Here is an 18854-nt window from a genome sequence, read left to right as displayed (position 1 = left end):
TCAGCTTTGAGTCTTCTCACTGGCCTCTACAAAAGCATATTCTAGGTGACTCTTGAAATAAATAAATGTAAGGTAAGATGATCACTGCAGGATTGTAAAGCTCACCTAAATTCCAGGTCTCATATTTTGTGGTTGGCGTTTTCTGCTTGGGTTTTTTGGTGTGGGTTTTATTGGTGGTGGTGGTGGAGGGTTGATTTGGTTGTTCTTAATTCCTAACTGTGAGTCTTGCTTGTATATTTGAGCCTTGACAGGCAAGTTGCTCTTAAGCAGAGGTGTAGTCAGATGTGTTAATCATCCTAGTGTTTTAATTACTGATATTTAGTGGGCAGATGTTTCCGGTTTTACCCCTAAGTGCTTGTTAGGGATAAAGTGGGAAGTACTAACAGCCCTAGGGACTCTGGGCCTGTAGTAAATAGTATTTTGTAGTATGATTACATTTTTGACAAACAGGTAACATAACAAGGGTGCTGTGATAGAAGGAAAATTAAGCTTTCTCTCACTGCTTGTGATTATTTTCTGTAGTGGCTGGGACAGAGGATGTGTTGTGGTACTCTTGTATTGTAACAGTAGCACTCCTTTCTGGGAAGGCTTAACATGACAGAAAAACCAGGTCTGGGATTTTAGGATTTATTGCTGTGGAAGGCTATGGAGACTGAATCCAGGGGATACTTTTAGGTGTAATTTTCACAATGGCCCAATACTGATAATAACATCTAAATAATCCTTGTTTTCCAAAGTGGTTTGTTGGTGGTACTCTGTATAGGCAGTGGTGTTATTACAGCAGATATTAACAACACAAAATAGTAATGGCACTTTCTGTAATATTACTGATATACATGTAATATACTAATATACTGAATATATTAGTATGTACTATACTAATATACTGGATATCCTTATGTAATTGTTTAGGGGGTTTCTGCTGGCTTATTAAGGGTCAGCTCATTTAAGCTTGCATCCTCAGTATTCAATATTTGAAAAGTCAGGACTGGAAGTTTTGCTGTTGCTTTCAAAGATTTCTGTCCCAGTGTACAGCAGATACATTAAGCAAAATAAAGTATTTGTAAAGAATTTTTTTATTTGGAAAATGTTTTTGTAACAGACCTGTCACTTCTAAACATGTAAATCCTTCTCTCTGGCCCAGGGTAGTATTGGGAAAGCATATTTGAAACCCTTGAGGATGAAACGTCTTCGTAAAATATCTAGTAAATTATCAGTACTACCTCAAAATAAAAGCATTGAAATATTACTAACTAGGGGGGAAGAAATGAAAATAAAAACCTGATAAGAATCTTTGACTATGTAGTAAAGAATCTCAGAACTAGAATTAAGATTTCAAATGTTGATACCACATTTTAGTTATATCTCCAACCAATGTCTTGCTAGTAATTTATCTTGCTCACCCAAACATGAATTTAGTCATGCAATGTTCTCTTTAAAGAACAAGAATTCAAAGACACTGCAAATGCAGTGACCCTCTCTTCCTGATCTCATTCTATTTTCTTTTTAAAAACAATAGTCTAGTGACTATATACATCAGACTGCTTTCTCCTTGTTTCATTCTCTTCACAGGCTTTTTGCAGAAGTTGAAGTTTGAAGCCTAATTATATTTTCACTTCCAACATGAAAAACATATGTATGTAAAAGGAGTTTTAAGGAACAAAACTGAAATAACATGGAATTCTAATATACAAAGATTGGTTTTCTGGTTATCAGTACTAAACTCTCCTGGTTTCAACTGGGATAGAGTTAATTTCTTCTCAGTACCTGTTGCAGTGCTGTGTTTTGGGTTTGGAATAAGAATGGTGTTTATAAGTCACTGATGTTTTGGCTTTTTACTAAGTTGTGTTTATCCTAAGTCCAGGACTATTTTTTTGTCTTGTCCCATGCTCTGCTGGTGAGGAGGGGCACAAAAGGAAGAGAGAAGGAGCCCACCTGGGAGAGGTGACCTGAGCTGGCCAGGATATTCCACACCATGGAATGTCATGGCCAGTCTCTAAACTGGGGGAGTTACTCAATATGTCTGATTGGTGTTTGGGAAAGGGTGTCTGCAGATGGTGAGCAGTTGTATTGTGCATCACTTCTGATTTTTTTATTATTATTATTATTACTACTACTACTACTACTAGCCAATATTACTTCATTTTATTTTACTTCCAATTATTAAACTGTTCTTATCTCAACATACAAGCTCTATTTCAATTCTCCTCCTCACTCCACGAGTGTGGGAAGGGGAAGAGAGGGAGCTAAGCGAGTGGCTGGGTGGTGTTTCATCTCCAGCTGGGCTTAAAACCACAACAGAAAGCCCAGGAAAAAAATCTGTAAGTGAGCAGCAATTCTTCCTTTTCTATGCAGAACTTGAGGCCTCGTGTACGTCAGTGAAATGTTCTTGAGAAACTCAAAATTAGGAAGCTCTGTTGCTACGTAATGTCTGTTTTTAAGGCTCGTTGAGAAATTCTCAGAAGGAATTTGAGTAAGGAAAGAATCTGTGTTAGCTGGAATGAGTGTGCATAAAGCAACTTTTCTGCAGACTTGAAGGGTGCCAAGGAAATAAAACCAGTCATAGCTAATAGTTCTGTGGGAGGAGGAAGAGGATGATATGTGGATATTAGGCTGTGAGATGCTGGTTCATGCCTGGTCTTGAAAGGTAAAGGTGAAAATCGAGTTAGGAGGAAGAGAAACTGAAAGGGAAAACTTTAACTGCTTACTCAGAAATAAAATCTTCACCTTTTCACTTCTGCATCTTCAACTAAATGCTTTGCTGTAGTAGGACAGGACTAATGGTACCAAGTGGTGCCCAGGCTGGTGGGAGCCTGGAGCAGGCTCTGCTAAGAGCTGGAACTGAGGTGATGAGGGAGATGTGTTCCCTGCTTGGGGCAGGTGTCTGCTGCAGGAGCTCAGGGGAATTGACTGCAGGAGTGATGCTGACATGTGTAATAAAAGATGGCAAACCTCATGTGGATGCTCTCATTCAGAGGTGAGGTAGCTCTTTTTGCTGGACTCTGATTCTCCAAAAGGTTAAAGCCTTTTTCAGCTCTGACTGAGAGAACTTAAATCTGAGTGACTGCGAGCAGACAAGCTCTTAGTTCTGACTAACTGTGGCCTTGGGCCAGTCATCCTCCAAATGTATCTCACAGAGAACTGTTTTGGCTTTCTGGGGAGCAAAATAAATCGGAAATAACAGTTCTCAAAAGTTCTGACTTTAGCTAGTATAATAACTTGCCAGGCAGAGCTGATAATAAATGTGTGTCTCAGTCCTAAAATACTGTTTTTCATATGCTCCAGTGCTCCCTGGCATAAGGACAGTATTGTATGAAGAATTAAATGGACAAGCTCTAAACAGCTACAGGAATTGTTATAATGGCATCAGGGTAGAAGGAGTTTATTGTTAGAGTTGAATAGTGGGGCTTGCTTCCTGGGCACTAACCTTTCTCCCTATTAATTCTTTGACATGGAAGGAATTAATAAGATTCCCAGAGAATAGCTTCTGTACATGGCTTGAGGAACTTAATTAATATAAAAAACAGTATTATTCCTAAAGCTACTTCACTACTGTTGGCTTTACAATGGGACTTCTGCCTAAAATGTCCCTGTCTCCTGATTCACTTCCTGCTATAAACTCAGCAAAACAATAGGCAATTCACAGAAGATATATAGCCCTGCATTTCATCAGCAGAACATGTCAGGCAGAGCTCATTTATCTGTGGTAGAGGAAGGGCTTTACTGTGGCACTCTGAACTGGTGCTGTTGCTCGAGCAGTTGCTGTTCAGTTGGCTTGGATGGAAATGACAGAAGGGAGCTGACATTCCGTGCCTGCTTTGAGACAGGAGTTCACTCCAGCCTCTGGGGCGGTGGGAAGGACTCTGTGCCCGTGGTGCAGAGGTATCCATTTATGCTGACCTGTGTGGCTTCTTAAAAAAAAAAAAAAGCCAACAAAACAAACAGAAACTTTATTCCTGTCTTCTCTGCGGAAAACAAATGCGGATAGCTGGGAAAAGCTGAGTTTAGCCACAATTTTGTTTAAAATTCCATTATTAAGAGGAAATAGGAGCATAAATGAATATCTTGGAAAAATTCGTTGTTTTATACTGAATTGTAGGAAGTTGTGTGGGCTAGACTCCATGCTTTTCCACCTTTTTTAAGTTGCCTAGGCAAGCTCTCCATACTTGAACTTTCCCAGTAATGACAATCACATTGATACCTTTGCTATTGACAGAAAGTCTTGTGTGCCTTAATTATTCTGCAGTTTTGTACCTATTAAAAGTAAATAATTCACATCTGAGGTAGCCACAGACAACTGCTGTAAAATAGAAAAGTTTGGACAGTATGAAACAGTAATTAAAAACACTCATGAAAGGCAAGAAGACAACAAAAAGTACTTCAGACGAGAACATGGCTTTTATTTGAAAGGTTCTTTCCCAGTGAAAGCTGGGGAGTGAAACTGTGAAATTCATTGATTTGAGTGGGATTAAATTTAATAATCTGAAATTTATTGTCATTGGTTGGCATATATAGTCACCAATGGCATTACATTTGCAAGCAAAATATGGTTTTTGGTTTTTAAATATAGGATTTAAATTTACATTTGAAGTGTAAATAAAGGTTATAACCCATGGAGTTTCTTAGCAAGAGAGAAAGAGTTTGAAGAGAATTCTGAAATGTTATGGCAGCAGTCGAGAAACACAAAATTTGTTCTGAGTGAAGGCAAGAGACAGAATTTCTCTACAGGGAAAGTACTAGTGCCTGAAAGGACACATGGAATTTCTGAGGACAGCAGAAGAAACAAGAAGCATATTTAAAAATAGATTGTGTTAAAAGTAAAAATAACCGTGGGATACTTATCTAAAATGAGAGGATTTTTTTTTTTCCCCCACAAACTTCCTGTCCTGTTCCTAACAGTCTGATTCAAATGCTCACCAGTGGGGCTGGGGAGACTGTCAGCTGTTCTTCTAAGGAAAAAGATTAAGGTAATCTTTCCCTGGATGTCACATTTTTATGATAACTGAAAATGTACAGAGAACAACTGCTTTTTAATACTTGGGAAAAAAACATCAAAGTACCAAAATCCAAATTATTAATATGGTGGAGTGTGATTCTTTACATAAGTAAATTATTCATGCCATCATAATGGTGTCATCTTGCTGGGATCTTGCATCACTGATGATAGATATAATTAAGCCACTAATCTCTTTTAATTCACTGAGAAAAACTTAATCTTTCATTATACATAAAGCCAATTTACATTAGATAAATTGAAAGAAATTGCACTTTATTAACCTTTGAGGTGTATTTCCCCAAGCAGTTTTTCAAGTGCATATATGTATTTATTCAGTGCATGTAGCCTCAAGCCCTGTATATATTTATACAGACATTAAACTGTGTTACTATGACTAATGCAGTGAAATTGCTATACCTGCATGTGTATTAACCCCAGTGCAGACAAATTCTGCTTTCTTCACAGGAAGAGCAATAGTGTTGTTTCCAAAAGTACATTAAGGTGACTCTAAAAATGTTGCTTCCAAATTGTTTCAAATAATACACTTGGAATGGGGTAAAAACTTGGCAGTTAAAAATGCATTTTCAAAACTCTGGCAACATTATTGTCTTACTGCTTCCAAAGGTGTCTAGGCATTTTTCATTTATGTGTCAAAAGGATAAAAAACATCTTGCAAGCAGAAAAGAATATTCAGCAGGCTCAAAAATACTATTCCCTAAAGTGGCGCCTTGAGAAACTTCCAAATATTAAATTAAGATGTTCATAAAAATTGCCTTTTGGTAAACTTTCTTTTTTCCAGCTAATAGTCTTGATTTTTTTATCTCCAAAATTATTATTTAATAGCACTTATAAATATATTTCATAGCAGTTATAAAGATGGTAGTTGAATCATACAGATGTTTAAGTGAAACACTGAAAAACAAATCTGAGTCCAGTTGTTTGTACAAAAATGTTGTATAAATTCCTCATTTCTGATCAATCTCCATTCCCTTGGAAGCCAGAACCAGTTGAAATTCCATATGAAGGTGACTCCCAAATAACATACTGCCTTTCCACTATGACACAAGGGCTAAATTTATTGTACCTGTATGTGTGTGTGTATATTCTATATTCTATATATATTATATATTATCTACATAAAAAGTATAGTAAGTGTATATATGGAAATACAGTAAAATATATGTAAATAGAGTAATACATTGTATACAATTTCCATGTACATATTACGATGTAATATATATAATTATATGTTATACATATATATATATATATATAATGTATAAGCAGTACATCAGACTACCTAAGTCAATACATGGGAATAGCTGATTTGAAGAATATTTTCTTCCTTGTTACCAGACTGACTGATAGTTTGTGTCACCAGACTCAGGACTTGCAGATTCATTTCTTACTGGTTTTACAGTAATTGTGCCCAAACTGGCCCAAGATAAGAACATGGGCCCTGGTTTTCACAGGGAGTAGCAGAGATGCAGTCAGCCCAGGGTTTGTGCACAGTGGAGTGGTTTTGGGGCACAAGGTGGTGGCACTCAATGAACTCTGTGTGGAGCAGTTGGGGATTTTCTGTGCCAGTCCACCCCAGGCTGCAGGTTGTGTCCTCTGCCAAACTGGAATTCCCTTTCATGGCAGTATGAGCTCTGTCCTATGATTTACGCTGAATTCCTGGTCTGTTTCTTCCATCTTTGAACAAGTTTGAGCATTATTCGAGCAAACAAAGAGATGAATGACTGTTTTGATGTTAGGTTGAAGAAAGTCTAAGTGTTCTGGCATGGAGAATTTCCAGCTTTGACAGTGCTCTAGGCAAAACAGAAGCTTAATTCCTCACAGAAGGAGCTGTATTTATGATTGTGTATGTCCCCGGTAGTGTGCTGTAAAGAAAGCTTGATCTCACATTAATGAGAGAGACTGTAGAAAAATAAAGTGCAGCTCTGGTCAGAAGTGTAAGAAACAATAAATTACAAGACTCCTCCTCTCAAATGTGAACTGTTAACTTTCAACACAGGAGAATGAGGAAAGGGAGACTAGGGAAGGGAGAAATCATGTTCAATCTTAGGAAGCTTACCAACCTGGCCAAATTTTACAGTAATGTTAATAGCAATCCATTTGTCAAATCCATTTGTCAAGGACATTCAGAAGATAAAATTTATCCCGGTGTTATGGTCTTACAATCCTACTCAACTAATCTAAGTGAACTAAAGTTAATGAGTCACAGACTGAGTGAAAGAGTACAGGAAGACTTGGCGTCGATCTGATTATATGCGGACTTGCATAAGAAACCCGGCCAAGAGGAAAGTACTGTTTTGCAGCCCTACCCAGTGATCCAGAGCCCTTGCTGTCCTCGAACCAGGCTGTCCCCGGGGACAGCGCTGGAGGCACAGCAGTGATGAGAAGGGCAGATGGGAGGGAAATGCAGAAACTAGCGGCGAAGGCAAAGGCTGAAGGGACGAAGGAAGGTCACCGTGGTGGCTGCTGCTTGGAACTTGACAAAGTTCTCTGTCTAAAACAAATAAATCCGAAAGATAGGCGAAGGCCTGAGTACCAGTTCTGATACTGGGCGAGAACAGCGTAGCTCCGCGGAGAGCGGTGTACCCAAGCCAGCAGTGCCACGGCAGAGGCGGCCCCTGTCCTTGAGTCCGTGCCCGGGGCAGCTGCGAGCCCGGCCCGGCCCCGAGCGGGCGCTCCCGGTGCCGCAGTGCCGGCGGAGCGCCCCGCGCTGTGCGGAGCGGAACCAGCGCCTGCAGCGCTGCCGGGCGCCGAAAAGTCCCGGACACTTCCCGGGATCTGTCGACTCGCTCGCATTTCGCTCCGGGAAACATCTGCTTATTCACGGTGCCCCGCAGTGGAAACGGGACGCAGACCCAGCGTTATTCCCGCCGCGCCCTGCCACGTTCCGCAGTGCTCCTGTCACGGTTTCCTACACTCGGACACCTGGCTGACGCTGCGGCCGGCCGGGCCGGGCAGCCGCTGCCCCCGGGGTGAGCCCGGGAGGGGTCCGGGGCGGTCGGAGCCCCCGGGGTGAGCCTGGGCCGGGGGCGGTCGGAGCCCCCGGGGTGAGCCGGGCGGGGGCGGTCGGAGCCCCTCGGGGTGAAGGCCGGGCGGGGGCGGTCGGAGCCCCCGGGGGGAGCCCGGGCCGGGGGCGGTCGGAGCCCGTCGGGGTGAGGGCCGGGGGGCGGGGCCGCGCGCGTGGCTCTGGCTGTCCCCGACGGTCACCGGGGAGCGCGCGCTGGCCGCGGGCGCGCGCATTGGCCCTCACCGCCCCCAGCGGGGAAGCGGCGTTGATTGGCAGTCACTGAGAGCCAATAGACGGCGGCGGAGCGGGAGCTTGCCCGCGCTCTCGGCCAATGGGAAGGCGGCTGGGCGGGCGCCAGGGGGCGGGCGGGGGCGGCGGCGCCGAGCGGAGCGCCGGGGTCGGGTCGGTTCCACCGCGCTCTCGCCGTCTCGTCACCCCCACCCCCGCCGGGCACGGGCGACGGGCAGGTCCCGGCGCTGCAGGTGAGGGCCGCTCCGCGCCCCGGGGCCCCGCCTTCGGGAGAGGCTCGAGCTGGCGGCCGGGTTGGGATCCCCGTCGGAGCCGTTGGGCAATGGCGGGCGGTGGGTCCGGGCGGGGGGAGCCGCCGGTGCTGCCCGTGCTGGGATCGGGTCGAGCGGGCCGGGCCGGGGCACGACCCCCGGGGAGCCCGCTGGGTGCGGGTCGCCCACCCCACGGCGCTGCGGCGGGCGCGGGGAAGGTGAAGCTCTCCTTGCAGGGCGCCAGGCGGGGAAGGGCAGGGCCGGGGCTTGCGAGGGATGACGACACTGGCTCGGTTCCTGTAGGAGGGGAGAGCTCCCTGCTCGGGGAAGTTTAGTGACCCACTCGGTGGCGGCTTTGGTTTGGGGAGGAAAGGAAGGCGACGATGGAGTCCTAAACTTGAGCAGCTGGGTTTTGTCTCGAGGCTTTGGAATCGGACGTCCCGGATGGTGGCAGGTAACGATGCTGATTTGGTGGGAGGAGTTGTTTTACGGGGGAGAGTGAGGTTTTAGGCAGCTCAGTCCCTCCTGAGTACTGGTAATGACCCAGCTCATTCAAGCTTCTTGGTCTTGCCGTTGCCGCCTTCTATCTTGACTTTGCCTTTTTTGGCTTATGGAAAGAATCTGCTCATGTCCCAGAGCGAAATGTGTGTGTGAGAGACAGACAGACATCTCTTTATGTGCACTGAGGCTACCTGGTTAGGGAAGGACAGGATGGGTACAGTGTCTGCCTGCCTCGCTGTATCTGTCCCTCTCAGCTGTCTCTGCTTGCAGTGACTCAGAAGCTGATAGATTTAGTCATCCTTTTGCCTGAGCACTGAAGGAAGCCAGAAAGATGCAAATACCATACGCTGTCCTTTGTAAACTGAACATTTTGAAAACTAAATGCAGTCTTGCAGTTTTAAACGCTTGAATTACTTGATTAAAATCATAGATTAGCTAGGATAATTTAAAGCTAGTTCACCGCTCCTTAAGTTTCCTGTACCTGTTTGTGTAAGTTTGATCATTTGACACAGACTGGGGTAAGAAAAACAAGCCATGGATGTGCAAGGCACTTTTGTTTCTGTTGTGGTCCACAACCTCCTGCTTAAAAGGCTGTCACGAGACTGCTCTCTCTTGCCATTGGGGAATGGGTGAGGGATTCCCTTCTGCTAATTGGGATTTAATGCCAGCATCTGTTCAGCTCTTCTTTAAAGCCAAAAACCTTTCCCTTTTAGAAGTTAAAACGGTAGTAGTGCATTATGATAAGAGCCATAGTGAAAGCTGCATTATGTAAGCAACTGAGTTTTCATTCTGGTTTTAGTGCAATAAAAGGATCATTCTCAAACTAAAAGAGTTTGCCAGCTGTATTTCAGTTGGTCAGAACTTGTTAATTGCATTCTGTACTATTAAGGTTGTTAACACTGAACAGTCCTGTGCTCTGTTTTATACCTGTACCTGCCTGAAATTATATTTTGTCAAACTTGCAATTTGCCTTCAAAGATAGTAGTTATATTCTGCCAATTATGGCTGAATCAGCTTAAACAGGAGCACATATTAGCATAAGGAGCATGTCTGCTGAGCACAGTGCAGCATTATTTTAGAGATCCCTGATCTCTGTTCACCACAGCTTCAGTGTGGTGAGCAGAAGAGGTGTGCAGGTGCCACCTTGCTGTGACTGTTCTGTGCTGAAGTGCTCCAAACTCCCTTTGGGAAGTAGTTTACAAATCTGGATCAATTTTTCCCTTTTTTGTGCCTTTGAAATACCATAATAAAATGGCTTTTTGATTGTGGTCTAGATCATTGTGGTATATGAATGTTTTTAAACAGTGCCTTCAGAAAATACCTGGGTGATACATCTTTCTGGTGGTTAGATGTCTGCTTTCTTTTCTTGTGACAAGCCATTTGAATGTTGGTCTGAAATCAGTGAACCTGTTATTTTTACCAGGTGACATGTTTGGATGATTTAGTGTCAGGAATGAGAAGTTTTGTTCTCATGGTCTGTCTGTGGAGCATATGGACACCTTTTCCTGCTCTGGAGCCAACTGGGCTATGTGCTTAAAGATATCCACATGTCAGTTCTGTGCTTCCCTGATGGTTAAAATGAGCCTGGAGGTGACTGTGGGTTGAATGGGTAGCCTGTAAATGAAGGCTAAGAAAATTCTGTGTTCATTGCAGGAATTGGATGAAATGCTTAGCAGTGCTGCCAGTCAAAAGTTGCCTGTGCTTGTACAAATCTGTGTTGTAATGCAAAGTAGCTAAAAGGTAGCTTTCTGTTTCTGACTTAGTGTCTGGTTTTCTTACTGTAGCAGCTCCTGGAAAAACTGCATCTTCTCATGCATTGAGCCAGGAGAAGAGTAGATGCAGACTGAAGGTGGTTTTTGGTTTGGCTTGGCTTTTTTTAAATATATTTTTTAAACTTCCATATAAACTAATTCACGAGTTCCTTTTCAGTTCTTAGAATCTCTGCTTTTAAAAAAATACTACGATTTAATGGCTTTCTTGTTGCCTGAGGCCTGGAATGAAATGTCTAATGCTTGAATTTAAGACTAGTCTGTGAGATTAACAACTTCTTTGTAATATGGGATTTAATTCAAGCTCTGTCATAATCCCCAGAACTTCAGGAGGTGACACTGTTCTTTTCAGCTAAGCCCAGTTATTGATTTTTGACTTAATGTAAGGATGAACTATTCCCAGGAGATGAAAAGGAAGGAGTAGGAACTACAAGAGTGATGTAACTGTGTTGGGGTAAACTGAGCTAAGTGTTGTGTGACTGAATAGAATGCTGTGTTTAATATGAATGTTACGTGGCTGCTTGGCACACTGGGGTTGGAAAGAATAACCTGGAGCTGCTGTACCCTGTGGTTGGTTCACAGTCTCCATAGTCCAATTTGTCACAAGACTTGAATGTTGTTCCTTTATGTGTTATCCTTTAAGGTGCCTTGCTTAGGGGAGGGGAATAATCCAAATTTCTCTAATGGTGTTGGTCTGGAATCTGCCTTGATGAGTGCTCCTTGGAGTGTGAGGGATTCTGCTTCAGCCACTGGTGCACTTGCTCAGAGTCCTGTGGATCTTGGTGGACAGGATGTGTCAATATTTGAGGAGGTTCCCAGCCCTAATTAGCAAATAGGGGTAGAACTAACATGGCTGTTGTAACACTGCACAGTAATGAGCTCCAAGGCAAAAAGAAAATGTCTCTCAGGCTTTAAGTAAGGTGATTTGGCTCAAGTTTTTAGATTATGCAAATATTTTAAAACTGTTCTGGCTTACACAAGGTCTTGTAAACATTTTGATAGTATTGGAAACCTGTATCTCAAACTGTTTGGCTTTGGGCTGGTGCTTATTGTTAATCCTTTCTGCTTGTGTAGGACTCTGCTTTAAAGAACTAATTCCAAGGCATCTGAAGACCAAAAATTTTAAACAACGTTCTTTGCCTTTTATCACATACCCTAGAGCAGTGAATGACAGACTACAGTATGAACAGCAGAAATGGTGTGAATGAGAAATCTCTATGGTATTACTAAATATTTCTTTGACAGAGTTTTACTGAAACCAAAAAGGGTGGATTTTATGTCATCTTTTGACATCTACTTGTAAATGTAACATAGTACATGCCCTGAAAATGTGCACCATTCAGACTTTAAGTGACACTGTGGATATGAAAGTATGCTCTAAGTATCTTCTTGTGATTAATGCATCATGGAATCCTGCTGTACTTGCAAGCTCTTAGCTTTTGATATAAAGTAATAAGTCATTTGCTACTAATAAAACTGGCTGCCCTTGCTGTTACTGTACTGTTCATCCTGAAGTCCTTGTTGCAGAAGTGTGATATTCTTTCTGTCTTATTTTACTGTGTCTTTGTGCATGAGTAGCACAAACAGGGCTCATAAGTCTGACTTTCATGTATGACTGTACATTAATCTCTCCCACATACCAGGTAGATCTATTGCCACCTGGTGATTGTAGCAACAAGATGTGTATGTTGACTGGGCTCCAGAAGGCCTAGCAGAGTTTTTGTGCCTGGCATCTCACAGCCAGGGTTTTGGGTTACAAAATGAGCTTGCACAGAACTTCTTACCTGGCATAGCAATAGCAGGTGAATATCGAAATAAGAGTTTTTTTAAATGATATTTTTTATTCTCGATAGCAGCCATACTTGATTAACTTCTAAGTAATATGACAAAGAATATAATGAGCTGGGTTTTTTTCTAATTTCTAACTTGATAGGTTAAATAAAAGGTGCAGGGTGAATATGCATCATATGTCCTTTTTAAAAGGGGTAAAGTGAAGTACATATTTCAATAAATAATCTGCAGTGAGTCAAAGGACAAATGGGACGTGGTTTTGGTTGGACTTGAACCTCTCATCCTCTCCATTAATTAAGGCTTTCTTGGCAATTTGACAGATACCTACCTCCCTGCTGAGTGGAACAATGCTGCTTTCTTTTTGGGAGAAATGATAAATGGATAGTAAACAGGTGCAGATCTGTTAAATGAACTCTGTGTTTAATGGAACCACATGTATGCAACATCAACTTGTAGGCTTGCTTACTTCCACAGTTCTTGAATAATAGTCTCAAAAACATTTTTCCAAAGTGTTCGGGTTCTCTTCATCCCTTAATAGCTAAAGATAAAAGCTTCAAAACTCATTTTTCAATTACCTGAAATAATCTAAGTACTCAAAGTAATCTGATATCTGGTCAACATATAATTGTGCGTAATTTCTAGGTGCTGCTGAACAGCTTGCTTTAAGGTCCAGAGGGAATTCATTTGAAGGAAATCACTCCTAAGTTCTTGCTGTGTTGAGTGAGGTTACGGTTCCATTCCAAAATGTGAACACTGTTCATGCTGTTTTATGTAGGAGAAACTGGGTAACCATTTCCTTTGCACAACTTTTCATTAGTTTTTGTGTGTTAGAGAGCTTCATATAAAGAATGCTGTCAGTCTAGTGTTATTCAGATACAGATAGAAATAAATTGAGTGGTTAGCTTTCCCTCTTTTGTGCAATTAAATTCTTAGAAACTGTTACACCCACACCTGGGAGTATTGCCTTCTCACTGATTATTATGTTAGGGCTCTGAGAGTTGAGTTTTTTGTTGTTTTCAAAAGCTGGTGCAACTGAAAGTAGTAACAACCAGCACATATGGATAAAGAATGATCAACCAAATAACTTTAGATTCGTAGTGCCACTTCCCAAAGCACACTTCCATGCTGTCTTAAGCAAACAGAGTTCTAAATGGGAAGTTAAGTGAAAAAAAGTTTTATTCTGTTCCTGTGTCATTGATGGCCTATGGTGAGATGCCCACAGCTGGATGCCAGCTGCCCACCAAACAGCTCTGTCACTCTCTTTAACTGGGTAGGGCAGAGAAACTATAACAAAAGGCTCACAAGTTGAGATAAGGAGAGAGAGACGTCTCGCTCCAGTTATGATCATGGCCAAAACATACTTGATTCAGGGAAAATAACATTTTAAATCAAATCAGAGTAGGGTAGTGAGGAATAAATCCAAATCTTAAAACACCTTCAACCAACCCTCCCCTTTTCACAGGCTCAGCTTCCCTCCTGATTTTCCTTCGTGATTGGCACAGGGTGACAAGGAATGGGGGTTGCAGTCAGTTCTTCACACATTTATCTCAGCTACTCTTTGCTCCTCACACTCTTTCTCTCCTCCCACAGGAGACAGCTCTCCACAAACGGCTCCAACATGAGTTCTGTCAAGCTGCAGTTCTTCACAAACTGCTCTGGAGTGGGTCCTTTCCAGGGAGTCAGTCCTTTGGGAGCAGCCTGCTCCAGTGTGGGTCCTCCAGGGGTCACAGTCCTGCCAGGAGCCTGTTCCAGCCTGGGATACCCATGGGGGGTCACAGTCCCCCTTGGGCTTTCATGGCTCCTCTGTGGGTCCTCCATGGGCTGCAAATTCGGCTGTATCCTCAGGAGCATGTGTTAGAGATGGCTTTAATGAATAGGCAGTTTTGGTATGTGGATCATGCATTAGCATTCTATAGACATTTTAAGCTATTATTATTTGATTAAACAGATTTTAATTGCCGCTTCTCTTAAAAAGATGTAATTAGGTTGATTATCCAGTTGCTAATAGTATGCAGAAGAAATGCAAAGGAATGATTAATAAACTTAATCCAGGAAAGAACCATTTGTAATCATCTGATGTTTTCTGAAAAACACCATCCCTAGGACTTGTGTGAATGGATCCCTGTTGGAATTTGATACATCCACAGAGAAAATTTCCCCTTTAGGTGAAATGGGTGTAGAGTCTACCACAACCCTGTTAGGTGCCCAGTCAGCTAATTAGTCCTGCTGCCCCTAACAGGGTAATCTCTGATGTATAGTCAGATAATAAATACTTCTGGCTGCCTACCTAACAGCACTTTATTTTTATCCTAAAATTCATTGAGCACATTCAGCTTAGTGTTCTGCTCCATTTCAGAATTCTTCAGACTTGATGCTTAAAATATTAGTTCATATTTATGAGATAGGGAAATTAAATTTTGTCTTGGTACAGCCCAATGTGAATTGCAAATTAGGATCTTTAGGTTGTGCTCATTTCAGCAAACAGTCTAGAAAGGTTTATCAGCACTGATTTTGTTCTTATTTTATATTTCCTCAGGCTTTTTTTAAATCTGTCTGGGCAGTAGATCAGTCATGATTCCTGATCTGTTCACAGGTCACCAATAATAATGGTAAATAGCTTAGCAGTAGCTTGATTAACACATCCAGCTTTGTAATATTTCTTGACTCTGTCTTTTCAGGGCTTAAAACAAATGTAACATCAGACTGAGCTTGTATTATTCTGCATCTTGATCAGAATAACTAAACCATCACTCAGGATGGTGTCGTCATAAAAAGGAAAGTGATGCTAAGGGTTTGGTTGTGTAGTATCTTTCTTTTTACTATGCAATAATAATTATCAACTTGGTATGCTCAGATGGAATCTCACTTGTTCTTTTTTAATTGATTTGTCCTGGTTCTGGCCAGGACAGGTTAATTTATGCAGTAGGCAGGAGGGGCATGGCCAGGACCTGGAGGTTGTTTTGTACCACATCAGGTAATTTTCCAGGGATGGGGGCAAAGGCTTCCTTCAGGAGCATGAAGGAGGGAGTGCCTGGGCATTGTCAGGGTGTTTCTTTGTTCTGAGCCTGCTAGAGCATCCCAAATTGTATTTTAAAATTCTTGAACAAAACCTGGTTTGGGCTCCTAAGTCCTTTTCATTTCTAATTTGAAGGCTAACAATCATACCTCTCAGATAAGATTATTTATCAGCATTCGTCTTCTGCCTTGTTACTACATTAAAGTGAGTGATAGCATTGTTGTGAAGGTTGTTACAGTAAGGATAATAAAGAAGCTTTAAATATATTTGCAGTCTACCAATACAACTATTTATGTGTTCATTCTGCTATCTTGTCATTTCTAGCTTTTGTTATATTTGTTACTGTGAACTACCCCTCTTTTTCAGTTCACATAGAGGTGTTTCTGAGGTAATGTGGTTTTCTTCTTCTAATGTGGCTTTGGGGACAGCTATTAAAAAAGTCGTGTGTAGTTATCTGTTATTCTCATATTATATAGTAATGTTAAAATAATGCTGAAGTCATATTGTTTTATCAGGCTGCCAAAGCTGAGCTTCTCAGGACAGGATGACTTTAATTCTGTCATCCACTCTCTTGGGGGTATGGATGCCTGGAGTTCCTTCATGGGGAATGCAATGTGCGGTTGGAGTTAGGACACTGTCACCTGTAAATCCCATACAAATTTAGCAGTTGGGAAGGTGAAACATGCAACATACATGGGTGGGACCAGAGGGTCCCATGAGAATGTGCCATTCTCCTTCCCACAGCAGCTCATTGCAGAAGGAGCTGTGTGTATGTTGTGTTGTGTAGTGTGCATTAGTGGCCTCTGGTGGATACCACTTAGTGCTGGTGTGGTGCAGAGACTCTGGGGAGTATTAAGTGTTCTTTAAAGTTGCTAATATTTAAAATGAATAATGAATATTATTGCAGAAGTGTCCCCACTCCTTTCTTGACCAGTCCTCTCTTCCTACATACAAGCTCTTCAGCTGTGTGATATGAACTGTGTAGTTTCAGTGTTATTAAATGGGCTTGATTTATGTTCCCAAAGGCAATAATCTCTTGTATGCCTGCTGCTTACACATAAACAATGAAAAAATCTTTTTGCCTTTCTTTCAGGGTGCCAGCCTTTCTGAAGGGATGTGGTCTGTGTACTTGCCTATTATTTGTGTTACTGTAATGTCTTGTAGCTTGTTAGTCTGGCTCCAAAGTTTGTTGCTGCTTCTACTTGCAGTGATAAGTAACTTCAAAACCAATGATAGTCTGTGTTGTGACTAAAACAGGAAATCAGTTTTTCACTGTTACTCAGCTATTTGTTCTTGCTGTTTGCCCCGTGGTGGTGGTGGTGTTTATTTGGCTGTGCTGTGTCTGGTGTTGGTTCTTTGGTCCAGCAAGAAACTTTTTATTTTTGCAGAGTCATTTTCAGCTGGATAAAGCACCTGACTTCCCAAACAGAATCGATGGCAAAGGGATGGGTCAGGAGGGATGACTGGGGATGTGGCACAAACAATATCAGTCACTGTCAGTGGAATGAATTTGTGCCAGAACAAAGTGAAGAGCTACGTGTTGAGCTATGGAGTGCAGTGAATGATTTCTGTAAAGTTGACCTGTAAAGTGAATGTTGCATGTAAACAGGTGCTTTTATAATCAGATGCATGCCAAAGGTGGTCAGGTGTAATAAAGGAAGGGAATGGAATGGATATAAATGCAACATTGCTGTTTGCCCTGGCAGCTGAAGCTGTGCTAGCTGAACTGCTGAAATACAGCCCAGAAAGATGTGACTCTTCTGCACTCACACTCTACCCTTACACTGCCTGCAGTTAAGGGAAATGCAGATATGCTTGACCTTGTTTCTTGATTTTTACCAATTTTAAATGCATGGGTGAATAGAACATAAGTATAAAATTATATTAAATTAAGCAATTTAAAAGTAAACTTGTGGGTGTTTTCTGGATTTTTTTGCTTAAAATATTTTGGAGTGGAAGAAGACAATTGAAATACTTTTTAAACTTAAACAAGTTCCAAGTGGAAAGGAGCCAAAAGTCCTTGCCTTTTTACCTTTAGAATATTCACTTGTAAATAATGTAGATGTTTCTAAAGTTTAATGCTGATATTTTTTTCTTATGTAATGAGATACAGTATTTACAGAAAAAAAACTGAATGCTTAATAATTGTTTTGAAACTCCTTGAAGATGATTTAGATAAATCTGTTGGCACATTATTGTTAAAACAAGTGTTGAAGAAATAGCTTTGAATTTCAATTCAATATTTAATTTCCAAAATTGATGTAATTTTGTGGACAGAATCAAGTGTGTTTTTATAATGTTAATATCTTCATTCCTTTTTTTTTTTTTTTTCATTCTCCTAGGGTAAAATCTGGATGTACAAAAACCCATGCCATTGCTATAATTTCCTAGACTGAAAAACTGCTGCTTCTGTACCCTATCAAAACCTCTTTGGGTTTGTGTTTTTGGATGTTTGTTTTTTGTGCTTTATGAGGGTTCTTTGTTAATTTGGTGGATTTTGTTTGGGTCTTGTTGGTTTGGAGGTCTTTTTTGGGTTGATTGGTTGGGTTTGGATTTGTTTTTTTTTTAGAATTATTGGAATTTGAGAAGTTGATTTAGTTAGGTTACTGTTGTTCTGTGGTACTGTCCAGTCTGCTTTCTTGGCTATTCTGAGTGCACTACTACACCACCAGGTTTATTTTTCTTTCAGCAGGTGCTTAGATGGGCTAGCAGAGAACATCTTAAAACAGTATTGCAGAATATTTTGTGGTTTTCTCTGTTTAATTGTTGTCTGCACTGGTAAAGGTGCCTGGGATATCATGAATGTGTTGTCTCTTCATTGAGCTAGGACCAAATTTATTAGTTATGTTCGTACACAAAAATTTGAAGAAATTAAAGGACAATCCGTATAGTTTTAAGTGCTCTGTATGTGAACCTTAATATTTATTTTAAATGAGATTTGTTCATAAAATAGGTTTGAATTTGGCTAAGAAGTTCTTTGTCCAAAGTAGTATATACACAGCTGCTTCTGCTTTGGCTTGTTGCATCCCTAGATCAGAGAGCAACATGTGGGTTTAGTCTGTATCAAATGACTCCATTTTTAGCTCTTGGTTTAGAATAGGCTATTCCCTAGTTTTTGGTAGAATGTAAATCCCGTGGTGAGTGGTGCCATGAGTAAAATCTGTGCTGTGCAATGTTAATCCTTGTCAGGTCAGTCCCAAACAGATCCATACACAAATAGATGAAACAAGTATCATGCAGTGATTCTGAATTTATT

General features: G+C 41.4%; 1 protein-coding gene across 5 annotated transcripts in view; it reads left to right on the top strand.

Moving 5' to 3' along the window:
* The first annotated feature begins 7906 nt into the window (after nt 1-7906).
* Nucleotides 7907-18854, top strand: part of PACSIN2 (protein kinase C and casein kinase substrate in neurons 2) — a 56004-nt gene continuing 45056 nt past the window's right edge. For 3 of the 5 annotated variants that reach the window (XM_064701713.1, XM_064701675.1, XM_064701706.1), the window contains exon 1: nt 8393-8503. The gene's annotated coding sequence lies outside the window, so the exon portion shown is untranslated. Of the gene's footprint in view, nt 7987-8392; nt 8504-8844; nt 8976-18854 lie in introns of those variants that run through there. The other 2 variants (XM_064701694.1, XM_064701681.1) reach the window with 2 other exon arrangements.

Source organism: Zonotrichia leucophrys, chromosome 1A (genome assembly GCF_028769735.1).
Source record: "Zonotrichia leucophrys gambelii isolate GWCS_2022_RI chromosome 1A, RI_Zleu_2.0, whole genome shotgun sequence".
In the NCBI taxonomy this organism is placed as follows: domain Eukaryota; kingdom Metazoa; phylum Chordata; class Aves; order Passeriformes; family Passerellidae; genus Zonotrichia; species Zonotrichia leucophrys.
The sequence above is the reverse complement of the archived record's forward strand: the minus strand, read 5'-3'. Positions and strand labels throughout refer to the sequence as shown.